This window comes from Rhagoletis pomonella, unplaced genomic scaffold (assembly GCF_013731165.1).
Source record: "Rhagoletis pomonella isolate Grant_MI unplaced genomic scaffold, Rhpom_1.0 Rhpom_scaffold_00013, whole genome shotgun sequence".
NCBI classification, from domain to species: Eukaryota; Metazoa; Arthropoda; class Insecta; order Diptera; family Tephritidae; genus Rhagoletis; species Rhagoletis pomonella.
Window position 1 is genome coordinate 1194467 of NW_023458567.1, and position 16514 is coordinate 1210980.

Genomic DNA, 16514 nt, shown 5'->3' on the forward strand with positions numbered 1-16514 from the left:
AATCTTCCAACTGCAGCGAAACACATAGAAAAGCGCAAAAGATGAAGCAACGCAACAGCCAGCCAGCGCGCCTTACAGCCCACACACCTGCCCACTGCGCCAGCTAACCGCCCAACTTAACCACCATCAACGCTGCTGCAGCCGCTAGCTGCCAGTGAATGCTACAACGCAGACGATTTTCAGTCTCGCAACGGCATTCAAAAGCGACGCGCATACAACTGGCAAACAACTAAGTTAACGGTGCTGGTGTATAACGAATGAAATAAAATAGAGGATTTTTTTTTTTAGTGAAGAAGAAGAAATAAAGAGCGCATCATATATCAAAAGGCTGTAGTGTTGCTATGTACATAGCATAACAGAGATGTGTCAAAGGCGAATAAAAAGCGCGTGGCGCGTGTGAAAAAAGGTTCAGTTTTTGCTTAAATATATATTTAGCTGGAGAAAGACTAAGGTTTTTTTGTAGCGGACGGCAAGCGACGTGTAAATTGCAATTCCTATGCAAGTCTTTCGAAAATTATAATCAAACCACCACATTCATACATATGTAGGTATGTATATATAAACTCATAATAGATGAATGCACTAAGTAGCAGAAGCGATGCTGAAAGCGCAGATTAAATTAGCTAATTTTGTGTAAATTGCATTGAAATAAAAGCGCGCAATCCGAGGCTGAGACGCTAGCAAGCCATTGAGCTACTTACAGAGTATATTAAGGGGCAGAAAGGGGGACGAAAGGGACAGAAAGGAGGAGCTACTTACATTGTGCTATTCGCAAAGGCCGATAATGAACTAGAAAGATAGACAGTGAAACAAATCGTGGAAATCCGTAAAAAAAAATCTCGGCTGAATAGAAAAAAAAATCATAAAAGGGAGAAAAACCCCAAAAAACTCGAATTTAAGAGTAAATACAGACACACAAATGCATATACAATTCCTCAAACCAAATATAAAAGTTAATAAAAATTTTCTTAACATCTACAAAACATTTGCCAAAAGTGCTAAAGCACCTTTTTTCGCAACGCGTTAAATTTGCCGACAAGTCTGAGTAAGTATGCAATTTCCTTTAAGACTTTTTTTTCTATGATTCTAATCAATAGCCTTTATAAAGACTAGCCGCTTCAGTTGTTGCTTGAATTTTTCGATTTCCAATCAATCAGCTGTCAGCCATGGCGTATGCGTCACTTGCACGCTCTGCTTGATTTCTAAACGCGTCTACTACACACATATATAGACGCATACAAACACATGCACGTGCAGATGTACATAAATGAATTTATTTGTTTAATCTCATAAATGATCAGCCGCGCTGAAAGACAACATTTGTTTGCGCTAAAAATTAGTGGGCGTATAGGAATCGTAGCAATGTGTGAACTGATGAGGTTCATCATGGAACAGAAGCGGTGGGAGAAGGAGTGCCTAGAATAGTTGTATATGCGGAAATATGTATGAGTTTCGGGAATATAATTTACTACTAGCGTAAATACCAGGGACGGTAATCATCTTGAGTAAAATAATATAAATCAGCATTTAAACATTATTTTCAGATTTTTTTTTGCTCAACAGAAATTATTATATCGATGGCGAAACACTCAAAGCTCATCACCGATAATTTTTTTCGTAATTGACTTATATACATATGTCTGTATGTATGTGCATCATTTTATTAGCAACATTTTGATGCATAAAACTCGATTTCGGAAAAACGGTCAATGTTTGACCATAGATATGTAACTAGATATTTTATTTTTTCGATCAAAAATTATGCTTATTTTATGATTTTTATTTCTTCACTTACAAATAATAATTTGAGACTTTTTCCTATTAATATGGTGTCGATACTTCTGAAAAGGATACACCGGAAGTCACGCCAGTATAGTTGTTGGGTTTTCTAATAATCAATTCTATTAAGTGAAAAAATACAAATCATAAAATAATCAATATTTTTGATCGAAAAAAATAAAAATGAAATATTATTAAATTCGAAAAAATAGAAATCTTTGCAAATTATAACAGAGTACAGAAATAATATATCTGGGTGCATTCGACACTCTTTGGCGACGCTTAGAACATGTTTTTTTTATTGAAAAAAAATTACTATTTATTATTATTTTCCGTCCTCGGTGTATACATATATTCAGCTTAAACTAAACTGTTTTGGTTTTAAAATATAAAAAAGCGGAAAAAGTTCAATAGGAAGCGTAAATTTGGGGTCGCAAATCCTGATAATATTTGTGTTTCTTCTTTTTTTTACAAGGCACTTATCAAAAGCAAAGTAAAAATATAAATTTACTGTTTCATATTAAAACTTACGAAAATTATGGAATAAAGCAAGAAAGTCCCAAAAAACAAAAATCAAGCAAATCCGGAAAAATCTGCGTGCGGCATTTTTGAGCGGTTTTTCGCGCCTCAGAAATAAAAGCCGCTCAGCCACTAACTGCGTCGCCGCAGCCTTAGCGTTACGCCTTAAAAAATGAAAAGTAAAAATTTTAATTTGCTCCACTAAAAATAAAAAAAATAAAAAGCTAAAATTATTAATTTTTCTCACTAAAAATAAAAAAAAGTCAGGTAATGAAATGTTTTCTATGTAATTCGATAGTATTCTAAAGGTATCTAAAAAATTTAAAATCTATCTCCTACCGTTGAAATATAAACTCACTTCTTAAAAAGCGTTGTTCATTTCGGTAGGAAAATAATTGTTTAATCTGTAATCTCTAAACCGAAAACGAATTAGTTGGTTTTATCAAGCTTAGAAGTAAAAGCCCTTTCGAAAAGCTGTATCCACAGAAAGGTTTCTCTATAGATGGGCACCTTCTTGTCCTAGAGCAAATCCTTTTTAATATTTCTAAAGACGCAGTTCTTTCTAGAAAAGTTATAAATTACAGCTAATTTTTAAATTGTATTCCAATATTAAGTATTCAACTAATTTTATAAAAGCTCACTCTGTGCAAGAACTCTTTAAAGCTGATTTATGTGTAAAAAGCTTTTTTGTAGGAAAGACTTAATAAAGAAATATCATTGCAATTACAGCAACAAAAATGTTTCAGCTTCGAAATTAATCCTTAGTTTCCTATTATTAATTTTATTATTCTACGCATTCGATACATTTCTAAAGCTTTGCCGTAAGCTAGGTATATGAACACCTTACCTAGAATTCTGCTTCGTAAATATACATATATAAATTCATGAACTCTGTACTATATTTTTCTCGTATTTCCGACACAGTTTAAAGAAACTTCTTTAAAAGGAAAGACTATACACAGCTTCAAAAATTAAAGCTGCTTTATTCCTACTGAATATGTATACTATGCACTAAGTGCAAAAGCTCACTATAGTAAGCGCTACACGTGAAAGCTGACTATTTACTAAACTTTTAATGTGAAAGCTCTCTTGCAATGTAGCTTTCGATATAATAAAAATAACTCAAAACAATAATTTCCTTTAAAAGTAAATTTCAATATGCTCTTGAAATGAGAGTTTCTGTTTAGAAGCGAATAGGTATAGAACACCGTTAACAAAAGATCCCTGAGAAAATTTTATGTATCTATATTAAAAAGTTTAGCTGATTATAAAAAAAAAATACTTTTATTTTAATAATCTTCACGATTAGTGGCTAGCAACTACTTTCTCAATTCACAAATCCCCGAAATTGTTTTCTTACATAAACATTTTAAGAATTTAAAAATTCGTAACTTCTTTCTACTAAACAAAACTCATACAATTATTTTTGTATATGCATTAGGGTTTTATATTTTATATTCGAAATTTCATCATTATTTCATACATATGTATTTATATCTATAAGTCTTTTGTCTTAAGGACTTCAAAGATCCTGCAGGCCAGCAATTAAATCAATCACTCTAATTGATTTTTTTTTAATGCAACAATGCAATAGAAATCTTTTAGACAGGCAAGTACAACGTATTTCGATATTCTTAGGCACTTACATATGTACATACATAGATAGTGGTGCATTTCAATCAGACAGGACACAAGCCGATCAGATGTGGTTCTAAGAACACAATTGAGTAACATCAATAAATAACTAAATGCTGTGGAGATATACGAGTATATAAATAAATATCAGCAAGCGAAAGAGTTTAATGTAAATCCTTTGTGTAGTGAGCCACCACGTTGCCACAAATGGCCGACAAGAGGTTTAGAATGTACGAAAAAAGCAGCAAAGCAGGTGTATCTGCAGGTCAGTGTGTTTGTGCGCAATTCATTTTTAGTCACAATGCGAAACAATTGCGCACTCACTCACGCACGGCTGCACACACAAATTCAGCTGCTGCGCTGCTCGCCTGCTTGCCTAGGTATGAGTAGTGAGTGACTCGTTCAACTCAAATCAACTCGACTTGTGTCATTCATTCGTTTGTAATTACTCACACAATTACAATAATAAATACAATCGTACAACAAACCGCAATTTTGTTAGGCTCCGCATTTAGCTAAACAATCAATAGCTGTTTGAGTGTCTGTGTGCTAGAGAGTATGCATGAATATACGTACGGGTTGATGTTCGTTGGCCTGCATTTGATTTGGTTGCTTTTAATTAAAATGTAATTCTTGCTTCCCCCTCCCCAACGCTTCGTTGGTTTTTTGTGCGTTGGCCGGACGACAGCTGGCCGTTTGCCTATGGCAGCTATTCTCATAGCTCAATTCTTACGTCTAATTGTGAGTATTTATATGTACAAACATATTTATGTGTGCATAGGACTGTAAGTTTCCTTTGCTTTTAAGTTATTGCTTTTCATCTGTTCATCTATTCATTATTCGCAGGTCGCTTGTAAACTGTAAACCTAAGCAATTTCAATTACATTTCAGTTACTTTTCATAAATGAGCCAAGTTAAGAAGAATTGAGTTCAGTAAAGCCCTTTGGAAACGAATTTGTTTGTAGAAAGCTTTTTTTTATTGTTTCTTGCAAATTCTTGATTTCTGGTTAAGTTTGGCGAACTTTTATTGAATTAAATGCACTTTTGAATGCCATTGAATTCAGTGACCCTTTCACTCAAATTGAACACAATTCATCGCAGGTAGGTACATAGTTCAAAGTTGATTTGCACGGCTTGCCTAGCCCTCATTTTCATTATTTTATTTCTAGCGAATTTACATTTTCTTTCGATTGTCGACCTTTCAAATACAAATTCTTTGCATTTGCCTGCGCATTAAATTTTCATTTCGCTTACAAGCAGGATTTCACAAAATTTTATGCTTGGAAATCAACAAATTAATGTGTGATTTTTTCACTCGGAAGGTTTTAAGCTAATTACTTTTAAGCAATGCTTACACAAGATTTTTTAATAGTAATTCCTTATTATTCATCTTACTTTTATCTTCTCTCCTACCCTCTCCTCTCCTCTCCACTCAGTCTTTTCGACTCCCAGTGTGTTATTCTGTCTTTTGCACTTTTTTCTATAACCTTTTCATAGCAATTAAGGTTTTTTTTGCCGGCAAAGTAATTACTTATTTTTCCACTTTTAAAAAACTTTGCGGTTTAAGCGCGCGCGCCTAACATAGCATGAAAAGAATCAAAGCAGCAGGTTGGAAGTTCACTGGAATTTTGGTAAAAATTTGGCTGCCTGCGCTGTAGTCAATTCACCGCCCACTGACCTTCAAAGTTCAACGTACATATTTCACTCAGCGCTTCGCTGCTGTTCATATTTCAAAAGCCGCCGAGTGACATTCAACCATCCAGCCAAAATGGTTTGCCATTCACAACAGTCTAAGCACTTACATAACTTCATTTCAATATCCGCTTTCACTTTTTGATTTTTCATGAGCGTCGAATTCAAAGCTCTCCCAACCCCTTCCACTATAAGTGAATGTTGCTCATACGCCCCCGCCGGCGTGGCGTATATTATTTCATTTAAACTGCAAAATCTCGCACGAAGTAGAAGGCAGCCTATCGCTGGCTGGGAAGCGAGAAATTAAGATTTTATTTTGTTTTTAATTTGCACACGCAGTCACACACGCAGCGACACTCACTCATACAGGCGCGCGTTTACCTGTATGCCCCTAAGCTGTGTGTCAACACGCTGTTTTTCAATGAAATTTTTTCGCTGGAAAAGAAAAAAAAAACAAAAAACAAAAAGTAAAAACTGACTGAATATGCATTTGTATTAATGCTTTTCCGCTCAGCGGCATGACGTTGCATTGTGTGCGAGTGCGGGCGTGCATTGCGCTGGCTTGTCTGCCGCTACTCATTCATCCGTTGCGTGGGCGGCGCAAATTGTGGTGCAGCGGGTTGGCTGTGTGGTGGTGGCTGGCGCATGCAAGGCATGCAGTTGCAAATGACACAGAGTCGAATCTTTAAACACGCTTACGCTCTTATTGAGAAGCTTAGTGGTCAGCCGCTTTATTCTTTTTTTTTTGCTTCTCGCCCTTTCCTGTTTGTGTGCAATTGCCCGCCGGTCTTTTATTTTTATTTCTGTTGCTATTTTCGACGTCGGATCAAAGTAAATTATTGCTGAGCGTAGCCATCAGTTCGCCCACTTAATGTTTCTTTGCTTGCGGCATAAGTCCAGCTTAAAGTTTCCTTTGATTCCACTATTGCAGTTCATATTATCTTGCCCCTTTAATATACTTATTTGTTTACATTCGCTCCTTTCTCAGCCTACTTCACACACATACACGCGCACAAACATACACAAATGGCAACCCACATTTCTCGCCACGTTTTTCGAAAATCTCCTCCTTCCTGCCTGCAACGCTCATCATCTGCACACATTCATCTTCATTTTTGCCTTCTCCTCTTTCGCTGCCTGCTTCGCTGTGGCGTCGTCATCGTCGTTCGAAAAGTCACGTGCAGCAAGGCAAGCGCGCCCTGACGAGCCTACCATCTCGCCTCCTCTCCAGCCACACACCCAGTACACATCAGCTGCTGTATACTGCTAGCTTTCCGTTTCTGTTTTCATTCGCATATTCGCTGCCCATTTCGCCTGCTGGCGCCACATCACAGGCCTCAAACTCCTGCGCAATCGGCCGCATGGCATCGACCACCTGCCTCAGCTGTTGCCACAACGACCTCTAATAGCAACAACAAAAACAACAGCTTGCGCTGTATGTGTTGTCTGTCCTTCGCCCTTGCGGCCCATGGCATTCGCTACTCGCCACTCGTCACTCGCCGCCGGCACAGCATACCAGCAGTTCAGTTATTTTATAAACAAATACACAACAGTCGAGGTACACACACACATCCACATGCATGAGTGCACTTCGCTTGCCCGCTATTCAATTGTTGTTGTTGTTAGACTGCAGTTCGCAATCTTTCCACACTCTCGCTCGCACACGCGCCACCCGTCTCACTCATACTTGTGCGCGTCATTGCGGCCTGCACTTCGTTAAAGTCACTTTTTTGTTGTTTTTTCTTTTGTAGTTTCGTTCGTTTATCGTTCGCTCGTATGACTAGGCCTGTGTGTGTGTTTGTTTGTGTTAATTTGCTCGCTTTTCACAGCTTAACAGTCGTTGCATCCTTTTGCCGTGTGGCATAACGTACGCGTCTCTGATGGTGTTCGGTTCGTTCGATTCGCTCGCGGTCCTCTCGACCATTTCACACGCACGCACACACACATCTTCTCATACATATCGAAATTTCGTTAGCGCTTCTTCGATTTCGGTTGCAAGTAAATAATTCGTTTGACGCTTTCTTAGCTTTGAGTTGCTGCGCTTCAATCCTGAATTGCTACATCCAAAGATGTGCTGAGCTTCTGGGAATTTGGCAGACGATATTGTTGAATTTTTTTATAATAGAGGAATGTCTTTTTCTAAAAGTAACTGAAATGGACGGACATGATTTTTATTTTTTAATTTTGCGCGATGAAAGAGCATCGTGAAAAAGTATTTGCGTGGTAAACATTTTTGTGAGTGTGAAAAGGTGGTAAAAAAAGTAATATTCCTAAACTATAATATCAATCAAATAAAATAAAAAATAACAATAAATTAAATACACCAACGAAAATTGTAAAATTCATTACAGAAACAAATTTAATCGCCCAGCAGAATAAAGCAATTGACGAGGTGAGTTGAAAAACGAATCATCTAACTCGAAATCGCAGTGCTTAATGATTATACATATAGGCGCCTAAAAGTATGCAATAAAAAATTTCAAAAGCAGGAATTGTTAAAATTATTTCACGTCATCACAAAATGTTAAAATTGTGAGAAAGAATGCGATTCTTCGAAAAAAAAACTGAGTAATACAAAGCTCATGCTTTCCTCTCAAAGAAACCTTACTGATATTTTCTTTCAGCGCTGGATAGTTTCTACTGATTTTTCCAGCAGAGGTTCGCCTTATTAGTGACTGTCTACTGCTAAACCTTATCCAATCAACCTTTTATCCTAATAAAATACGCTCAGTAGAATTTCTTATAGAGTAAATGACGCTGATGCTGGACCAGGATAGGATCTACCCACAACGGGCAGACGAGAGTAACCCAATATTGCGAAAAAGTTCTTTCTGAATGATCTTTGAAGGCATTACATTACATGTCCACTAAAAATCCCTTCGTTACAATTTTATGTTCTAGCCCAGTCAAGTTAGCTTAATAAATAGGAGTAAGCTAACAATAATTCCCATAGAGCTGAAAATGGGCACCAATATTGGGAGCACCATTATAAATAAAATGTGGAAAGTTCTCATCCAACCCATGTCTGAAACAAAATTTATTAAATGTCAAAAAGTTTCCAAACAAATTTATGAGAACACAACTTTACTCAAATTTTTAAGGACTATATCTCAGAAATGATTATTATTAGGAACACACGCAAATTATAGCTTTTGTAGATATTTGCACGATTACACATTTTGTTTTTATGATAAACCTTATCGTTTGGCGGAAAAGGCAAAAAGCAATTTATGCGACCTTTGAACTACAATAAATTTTTTTTTGAATATGTGGGTTCGGTAAGGACTTTTCACATTTCATTTATGCATAATTGTGTTCCCAATGTAGGTTAATTATGTCACCGAGATTCATAGGCAAGTCCTTACATGTCTATTTCACAACTCTTGGGTGCTTTGAAAGTATTTAAACTACACATAAATACTCCAAAGAAACTCAAGAATTTAATTGCTCACTAGCTTAACTATCATTAGGGATGAAACGATGCGAGTAAATATAAGTGCACACTCGATACTTTTCTTTCGATATCAAGTTGTTTTGGTATCGATACGCTTGAGTACCTTGACCGTTAAAATAACCTTAAAATATTAAATATGCATTTTTTATGAAACCACTATGTAAGGAACTTTTTTAACACATATTTTTGCTAATGTTGCATCAAGAAATCCATTTCCATGGTCGCAGAAACCAAAAACTCGATTTAAAACATTTTTTTTTTTTTAAGTTCATATCACTGCACACTGCTCTTAGGTCAAAAGAATACAAATCAGAAAATTTTACTTTTTAAGATCGCTATTGAGGTAAAGGTTATTTTTTATTTAACCAGACCTTTAAAATTACTTTCAAAAGTAAAATTTTAGATTTTTTGTCTTTTTTACCTAAGAAAAAATTTTAATATACTTTTTGCGATTCATTAGAAAATGGAAATAGATTCCTTAATGTACGAACAGCAAAAATATGGTTTCAAGCCCAAAAAGGGAAACAATTCAAACCTATATATTTTAGAAAGTAAATTTATAGGTCAAGGTCTACCAGACGAGACTCTTTTCCCTAAAATCCCCATCTACAAAAGCTTTAAAACACCATTACATTTATTTCGCTATCTCTTCTCGTTTATTTTGAGTTTTTTTTTTCAAAAATAGAAAACTGTGCGGCGTATACATGGCCCAACGTACAGAAGACTCTACTGAGTATTCTTCGCGCTGAAAGCAAATCAAATTGGACCTCCCAAACACCCGATATTCTACATCAAAAATAAATATGGGCACTGAGCGCCCAACTCACGGTTCTAAGGTTAAGCAATATCAACTTCTTCATAGCCCTGTGATGAATTTGCAATACGAAATTCGTTTGGCCGTTTTCATAACGAATTTCGTATTGCAAATTCATCACTGGACACCCATAAACAGTCTCTTGTGTAACAGATCTTTGTTTAGTATTTAGCAAAAATGCATGAGTATTTTTAGCACAAAGAAGAAGCCCTTAGCTAATACTTATACACATACGTAACCAAATGTAGTACTATGTGCATGCAATGTTCAAACATACTCGTACTTCGCACATCAAACCACATTTTGCTTAGCAGCAAATTAGTTCTTTTTATTACAGCAAAATATATGAAGCCGTCGTTCTCTAATTAATGTCCGCAAAAAGAAAATGAAAGCAATACATATTTCAGAATTATAATTATCAATGAGGCAAGATTTTTACATGCAGAAAGGAACCGAGTAAAGGACAGTTTGGGGAGCTTGTTCTGATGTTTTAGCTTAGGGATGAGCCTCCAGCTGTTGTTGTAAGCACAAAGCGCCTGTACTGTACTGGTTTTTGCTAACCTTGGACAATATTTTTATAAAAAAAAAAATAATTGTTGAAAAATACTGTGAATACACATTACGCAAAAAAATAAAAAAGCAACACGTAGACACTTGTCTCAGTCACTGTAAATACAACCGACTTCAATCCGTTAACATAGTCAAAAGTTATGATCGCGTTTTATTTACGTTGTCCATGATGCAACTATCAGAATAAGACCAAATAATTTTGGGACTGCAGCTTTCCAATAAAAAACGAGTCACTGAAATTGGTTTATGCAGGCAAAAAAAGTAAAAAAATACTTCCGAGAGCTGCAAGCCTTTTTCTTTCGGTTAAAAAGAGTTTAACATGCTTTGTTGCTTTTTGTTGATTTTTGATAAAAGATTAGAAAACGTTTGGCTGTTAGGTAATTTCTGACTAGAAAAACTATCGGTATTAGAAAAAAAAACAACTAAACTTCTTTGACATTTACTCTTCGAGAAAAGAAAATCATAACAAAAAAAAAAACCACAATCAAACACCGGCTCATTGTCCCATTAAGTGTGGGTGACGCTGCTTCCTCACATTAGTTAAAACACGTCCCTAAGCGTAATGAAATTACTTTGACGAACATTTTGACCACCGCAGGAATCACGATTTCAATGAATATTTTTGGAAACTTCATTTCTCAAACGTTGCCTCGCTTCCATAAATTACAATTATGTGCAACTTTGTTTGGCAGAAATAATGCAAGCCTTTCTAAATTACTCTCTCACCTGGCAATTAGTACCTATTCATAAACTTTCCACTTTATTGCCACCCAAAAATAGTTGTTACTATTGCAGTTGCAAAACGCATATAAATTTTTGTATTCTGAGAATTGTTTTGTTACAACATACAGTAATATGCATAATCATAGGTAAATGCATATGTCCAGTTACACATACATATATCTATGAGGAAATGATCTAATTTTTTAAGTATGTATGTATGTGTGTGTGAATTTGAGAGTATACAAGTGCGACAGCACATACATACCTATTGCCTGATTGCCTACATAATTGGATATTATTTTAAAATTTTTTTTTTTTTGTAAAAAGGCGACTCAATTGATTGACTAGTTTGGTTAATCGAAAAAGGTTTGCAGAAAGCCAGTGCACAAAAAATTCTATGACGACCAGCCTGATTGGAAATTGTTTTTTTTTTTTTCAGAATAGAATGAAAATTTTATAACGGTCTCACGAAATTTTCGCATTATAATTTTGTTTATAGCAAGTATTTTAGTAGAATTTTTTCACTAAGACATGAAAATCATTATATAAAGTACTTAAAATAGAAAAACAAAATACAGATTAAACAAGATTTTATTTACAACTAGCCATTTCTGGAATTAAATTTCTGGAAAGAAATGCATAAATCGAAACAAGAAATTTTTCCTTTAGAAAATTTAAACAAAGTCTTTAGAATACGCACATAATAAAAAAGGCTTCAACAATTTTTTTTTGGAAACAGATTTTTGTTTTAATAAATATTTGTTCAATAGACAAATGTGAAAAATTCGAAACAAAAACCTTTTTGAAAAAAACATGTTTAGAAGAATAAATAATAAAATTTTTGTTACAATCTTATTTTAGTAAAATTTTTGTAGATCAAAAATTTTTAGAAAAAAAAAAATTAAATTTAAATATTATAGGAACAATTTTGGGTTTGAAGTTCTAAATTTTAAGATAACAATGTTTAAAGTAGCTTAGAATTTGCGTTCATCTTTAATAATATGACAAGTGTAATTAGTAAAAACTGGCGTAGATTTTTTTTTATTTTTACGAACGGTCTTGCGCATTTTCTTCTATACGAAATTTATGTTTATATGGAAAAAAGGTGCAAAAAGCCGTAAGAAAAAAAGGTTATTAAAATTTTTTTAGCCGCTTGAACTTCATCATAAAAAATTTCATGCGCTATGAATTTGCATAGCCAAAAAGTTTTTAAAAATTCAGATTAAAAATTTCGAAATTATATTAAATTTTTTGAAATTTTGGAAAAAAGTTTAGAGTTTTCATTAACAATCAAGTAAGTTTTAAGCAAAAAACAAACTACTTCAATTTCCATATAACAATTTAGGTTTATCGTTAATTTCTTCATGATCCAATAATCGTATTCAAACCAAATTAGTATGGGACCACCTATGAGGTAACACACTTCCTATACAAAAATAGAAATCGGTTAACGTGGTCCAAAGCTATGCGGTAACATACATAAAAAAAATAATAATAAAAAAATATTCCGACGAATTGATAACCTTCTCCTTTTTGTAAAGTCGGTAAAAAAATAACAACATTGTGAATAAATATTAAAAGCAAAAGTCAACATATGAAGACTTGTTTGAGTCACTGTATATACGCCGCAGGTTGGTTTAAATCAAGAATCCAATTAGTTGCATTTTGAGGCTTTTGCAACCGAGGAAATTTCCAAATTCTGCAAAAATGTTGATTGCCGAACCAGCATACCATAATTGTTGGCAGATACAAGCCATAAATGTCAGCAACGCCTAGAGAATGCGCATCAATTACTCACTAAATGCTTAGCAGGTTTCCGTACAATGCACACAAATACACCAAAAACAAAAATGCATACAACCAAATGTAACTCATAAACATCGTCGATTAAAAACAAATTATTTAAAGCAGAACAACAGAGTTGAGAAGAGATCAAAAGGTTTGCAATTAAAGCAGCTCACATATGCCTGCGCACACACGGATGCACTCATGTAATTGTTTACCTCATTCGCTGATAATTTTCCATTTACTATATATTAAAATAGAAAACGTGGAAACAATTTTATTATTTGGACAATATTTATGCGAAGCACATCTGCACTTCACGCTCGTAGCCTGAGATTGAAGGCGGCGTTGGGGTGGAGGGGTTGGGTTTAACTGCATGACAAACTAACTAAAATAATTGCAACATGTGCGCTCAATCGGAAATGTGCTGGCGGCTGGTGACGACAGACAGCTCGCTTTGATTGCAAACTCAGATTTCATAAATATCTCATTTTCATTATTTTATAATCTACATATTGGCCAAGTGGCCCGAGGGAAATTGAAAAACTAATCGGGCGATAGTCGAAAGTGTTGAAGGGAAAATTGCTTGGCAAACCTTTAACATCAGTATTCGTGCAAGTTGTGGCATATTTAATATAATAATCTATCTTTTTTTATTATCAAAATCCATTCCAAAGGAAACGCATCAAGGCTTTTCCACGATTTTATACTTTTTAAAATTTTATAAGGCGGCTGAGAATTGCAAACAGGTTCTACGAAAGAAAAATAACATTTTTTAAGTAAAAGATCCTTTCGAAGACAAATTGATCAATATTTTTCACTAACACTAACTAACAGACTGAAAATGATGCCGGCCACTGTGTCAGAAAGCATGTCCTTCCCCCCCCCCTTCTTTCTATTTCTCCCTTTCTCTTTCTCTCCCCTTCTCCCTTCGACTTTCTCTCGATGCTTTGCTCTCGATTCAATTTCTCCTGCTTTCTGGTCTTCTAAAGTAACCACTAACAGACTGAAAATGAACCAAACCACCAAGTCAGTAAGAATGTTTTTTCCTCTCTTTCCTTCTCGCTTTCTCTCCCTCGCCCTCCTTCTCCCTATGACTCTCTCTTAAGGTTGTTTTCTCCACCAGGGACTGTTTAATTGGGTAGTATCTCACACTAGTCAAGCCAATTTTCGTGTCCATAGACCTCGTAGAATTAAAGCTGTATGGCTGCCACCGAATCGGAGAGCCCGAAACCAAAGATCTTGATTATTTTGCACTGGACAAACGGCACATTTCTAGTATTTTAGATGCGATTATACTTTATGGATCTGTGGTCGCAGTAGGTACTACTACAGAAAGCGGTGCAGTCGAGAAAAAAAACATTGATAAGACAAAGCATGCCTCGTTGATATAAAGAGGAATGCTGCTCGATACAGAGCCTGCAAAAGCTGAGAAGGAGAGGAATGTAATATTTGAAATAAGAAAGTATATCAAAGAATGTGTTTGCGAAGGGGTTGCGATTCTGGCCAATAGACAGAGAATTCGGCGAGATATTTGGAGAGACAACAATAAAATGGTTGAGAGTTAAACCTTTTTTCTTGGGGGAAGTCTTTCCAGTGAAGGCTTATTAGGCAACTGTCTATTGTCTGATTTGTCCTTATCAACATTTATTTCGCTCTTCTTGCGAGCACGTTTTCGCTTCAGAGTCCATTTTTTAATATAGCCGACTCGCCCAAACGTTTTTTAATGCTTATTTAAGATAACTCTATGAGAAAACAGGACGACCTTTACGCTGCTTAGTGGTTCAGCTTCGGCAACTACACATTTTTTAGGTAAACAACAGCTGTAGATAATAGTAAAAGAACTATTTCTGAATGAAGTAACTACAAAAACAACAAAAGATCCATTGTGCTGCTGCATGCTTGCAATGCTGCGAAATAACAAAAAAAATCAAAACTAAACTTGGGTTTTGGAGCTTGTAGCTGCCGCAAAGGCGAGAACTTTCGCCAAGCATAAGATCTGCCACACACATAAATTCATGGCAGTACTATTAAATGCTTTTTATCCTGCATCGCTGCCACTTCCACTTTGCACTGCTCCTGGTTGACACTCTACATAAAATATGCAGCAACTTTCAGCTGCTTTGCCACTTGTAGTGCGGAAAATCAACACAAGAAATCAGACATGCAACACTTGCAGCGCCCTACCCCTGGCAGACGAAGAAATAATGAAATAACAAAAAACAGCTCACAATGCGAAGCTATAAAACAAACGCGCAGCTGCATGCAGTAGGGTTGCCCCAACGAAAAAAAAAATCGCCCTAAATAATAACAAACTCTTGGCAATGATAACAAGAAAGCACAAGCGGAGATGATTTAAGGCGAATGGTGGTGGACAGAGTGTGCTCGTGTGGAAGGCGCAGGAGCGAAGGGAAGCGCTTGAGTCGCCTTGCAAATTGCAACAAGCGAGCAGACAAATGTGGCACATGAAATTAAAATGCAAGCAAATACACTTACAAATAAACATTGTAAAACATAAATACCGTGGAGGGGAGAAAACAACGAAAATAGCAAAAACAACGAAAACATGTAAAGCGCTTGTTCCCGTCAAGTGTGTGCTTTTTGCCAGCAGTTAGCTGCAAGTGTGCTAAGTAAATATGCATATGAGCATAAATTCTGCAGAATTGAAGAGATTGAAGAGCTGTTGCACAAATTGAAGGTAGAGTGGCATATTTGCTGTTAATATATGCGAACGTGATTTTTCAGGGGCGTGGGAGCAGAGGTCGGGAAGCTGACGCGTATCAAGCAAGTGAAAAGACGACTGCTGAAATAAAGAAGACAGATTGCGAAGAGACGCAAGGAAACGCTTGATAGTCGAGGTGCAGTCTGAAATTCCAGAGATTTCTTAGTGAAAGCGTCTCATACAAAGGCACGCACTGAGCTCCGAATGCACTCTATTAGCTCATCGGAGATACATAGGTCCAACTACAGACATACACAAGTATGTACTTAGAAGGGCCATGATCTGTGAAATCTTCCCCGGCGAAGGGTGTACGAGGTATGAAGATAATCATGCGACCAGAACGAGCGTCCAACCCGTAGAAATACTGCTTATACGGCTCCGTATCGATTGAGTGGAAGACCGGTAATAGGGAAGGAGTTTTATATTCATAGCAACTGTTGTAGTTAATACAGGTAAATGATACCTATAACTACATTCAGCGAAAAATATTTTGGCATGTAAAAATGTCGATAAAAAATCGACTAATATTTCGACGAATGTATCGATAAGTGGTATTTTCATTCATATTTGTTTTCAAGATCGATATACAACCATAGATAATAAATAAAAATATTGATGAAAATACCGATAAATTAATCGATTACCATATCGATAAATCGATAAATAAATCGATAAGTTACTACTTGCTTGTTTGTTTAATGTTTTTTATTTTCTTAATAAAAATATAGCTCATTATCTAACAAAAACCAATTATGTTTGTGAGTCCAAATTTAAAATTTTGTAAAAATATTAGAAAAATTCAACAAACTTTAACTTTATTA

At 35.6% G+C, this 16514-nt stretch overlaps 1 protein-coding gene across 1 annotated transcript in view; it reads left to right on the forward strand.

The window, feature by feature from the left end:
* Positions 1 to 978: 978 nt before the first annotated feature.
* LOC118748449 (cell wall integrity sensor MID2-like) overlaps positions 979 to 16514 on the forward strand; it is a 107805-nt gene continuing 92269 nt past the window's right edge. Inside the window, exon 1 of the mRNA XM_036482891.1 lies at positions 979 to 1045. The gene's annotated coding sequence lies outside the window, so the exon portion shown is untranslated. The remainder of the gene's footprint in view (positions 1046 to 16514) is intronic.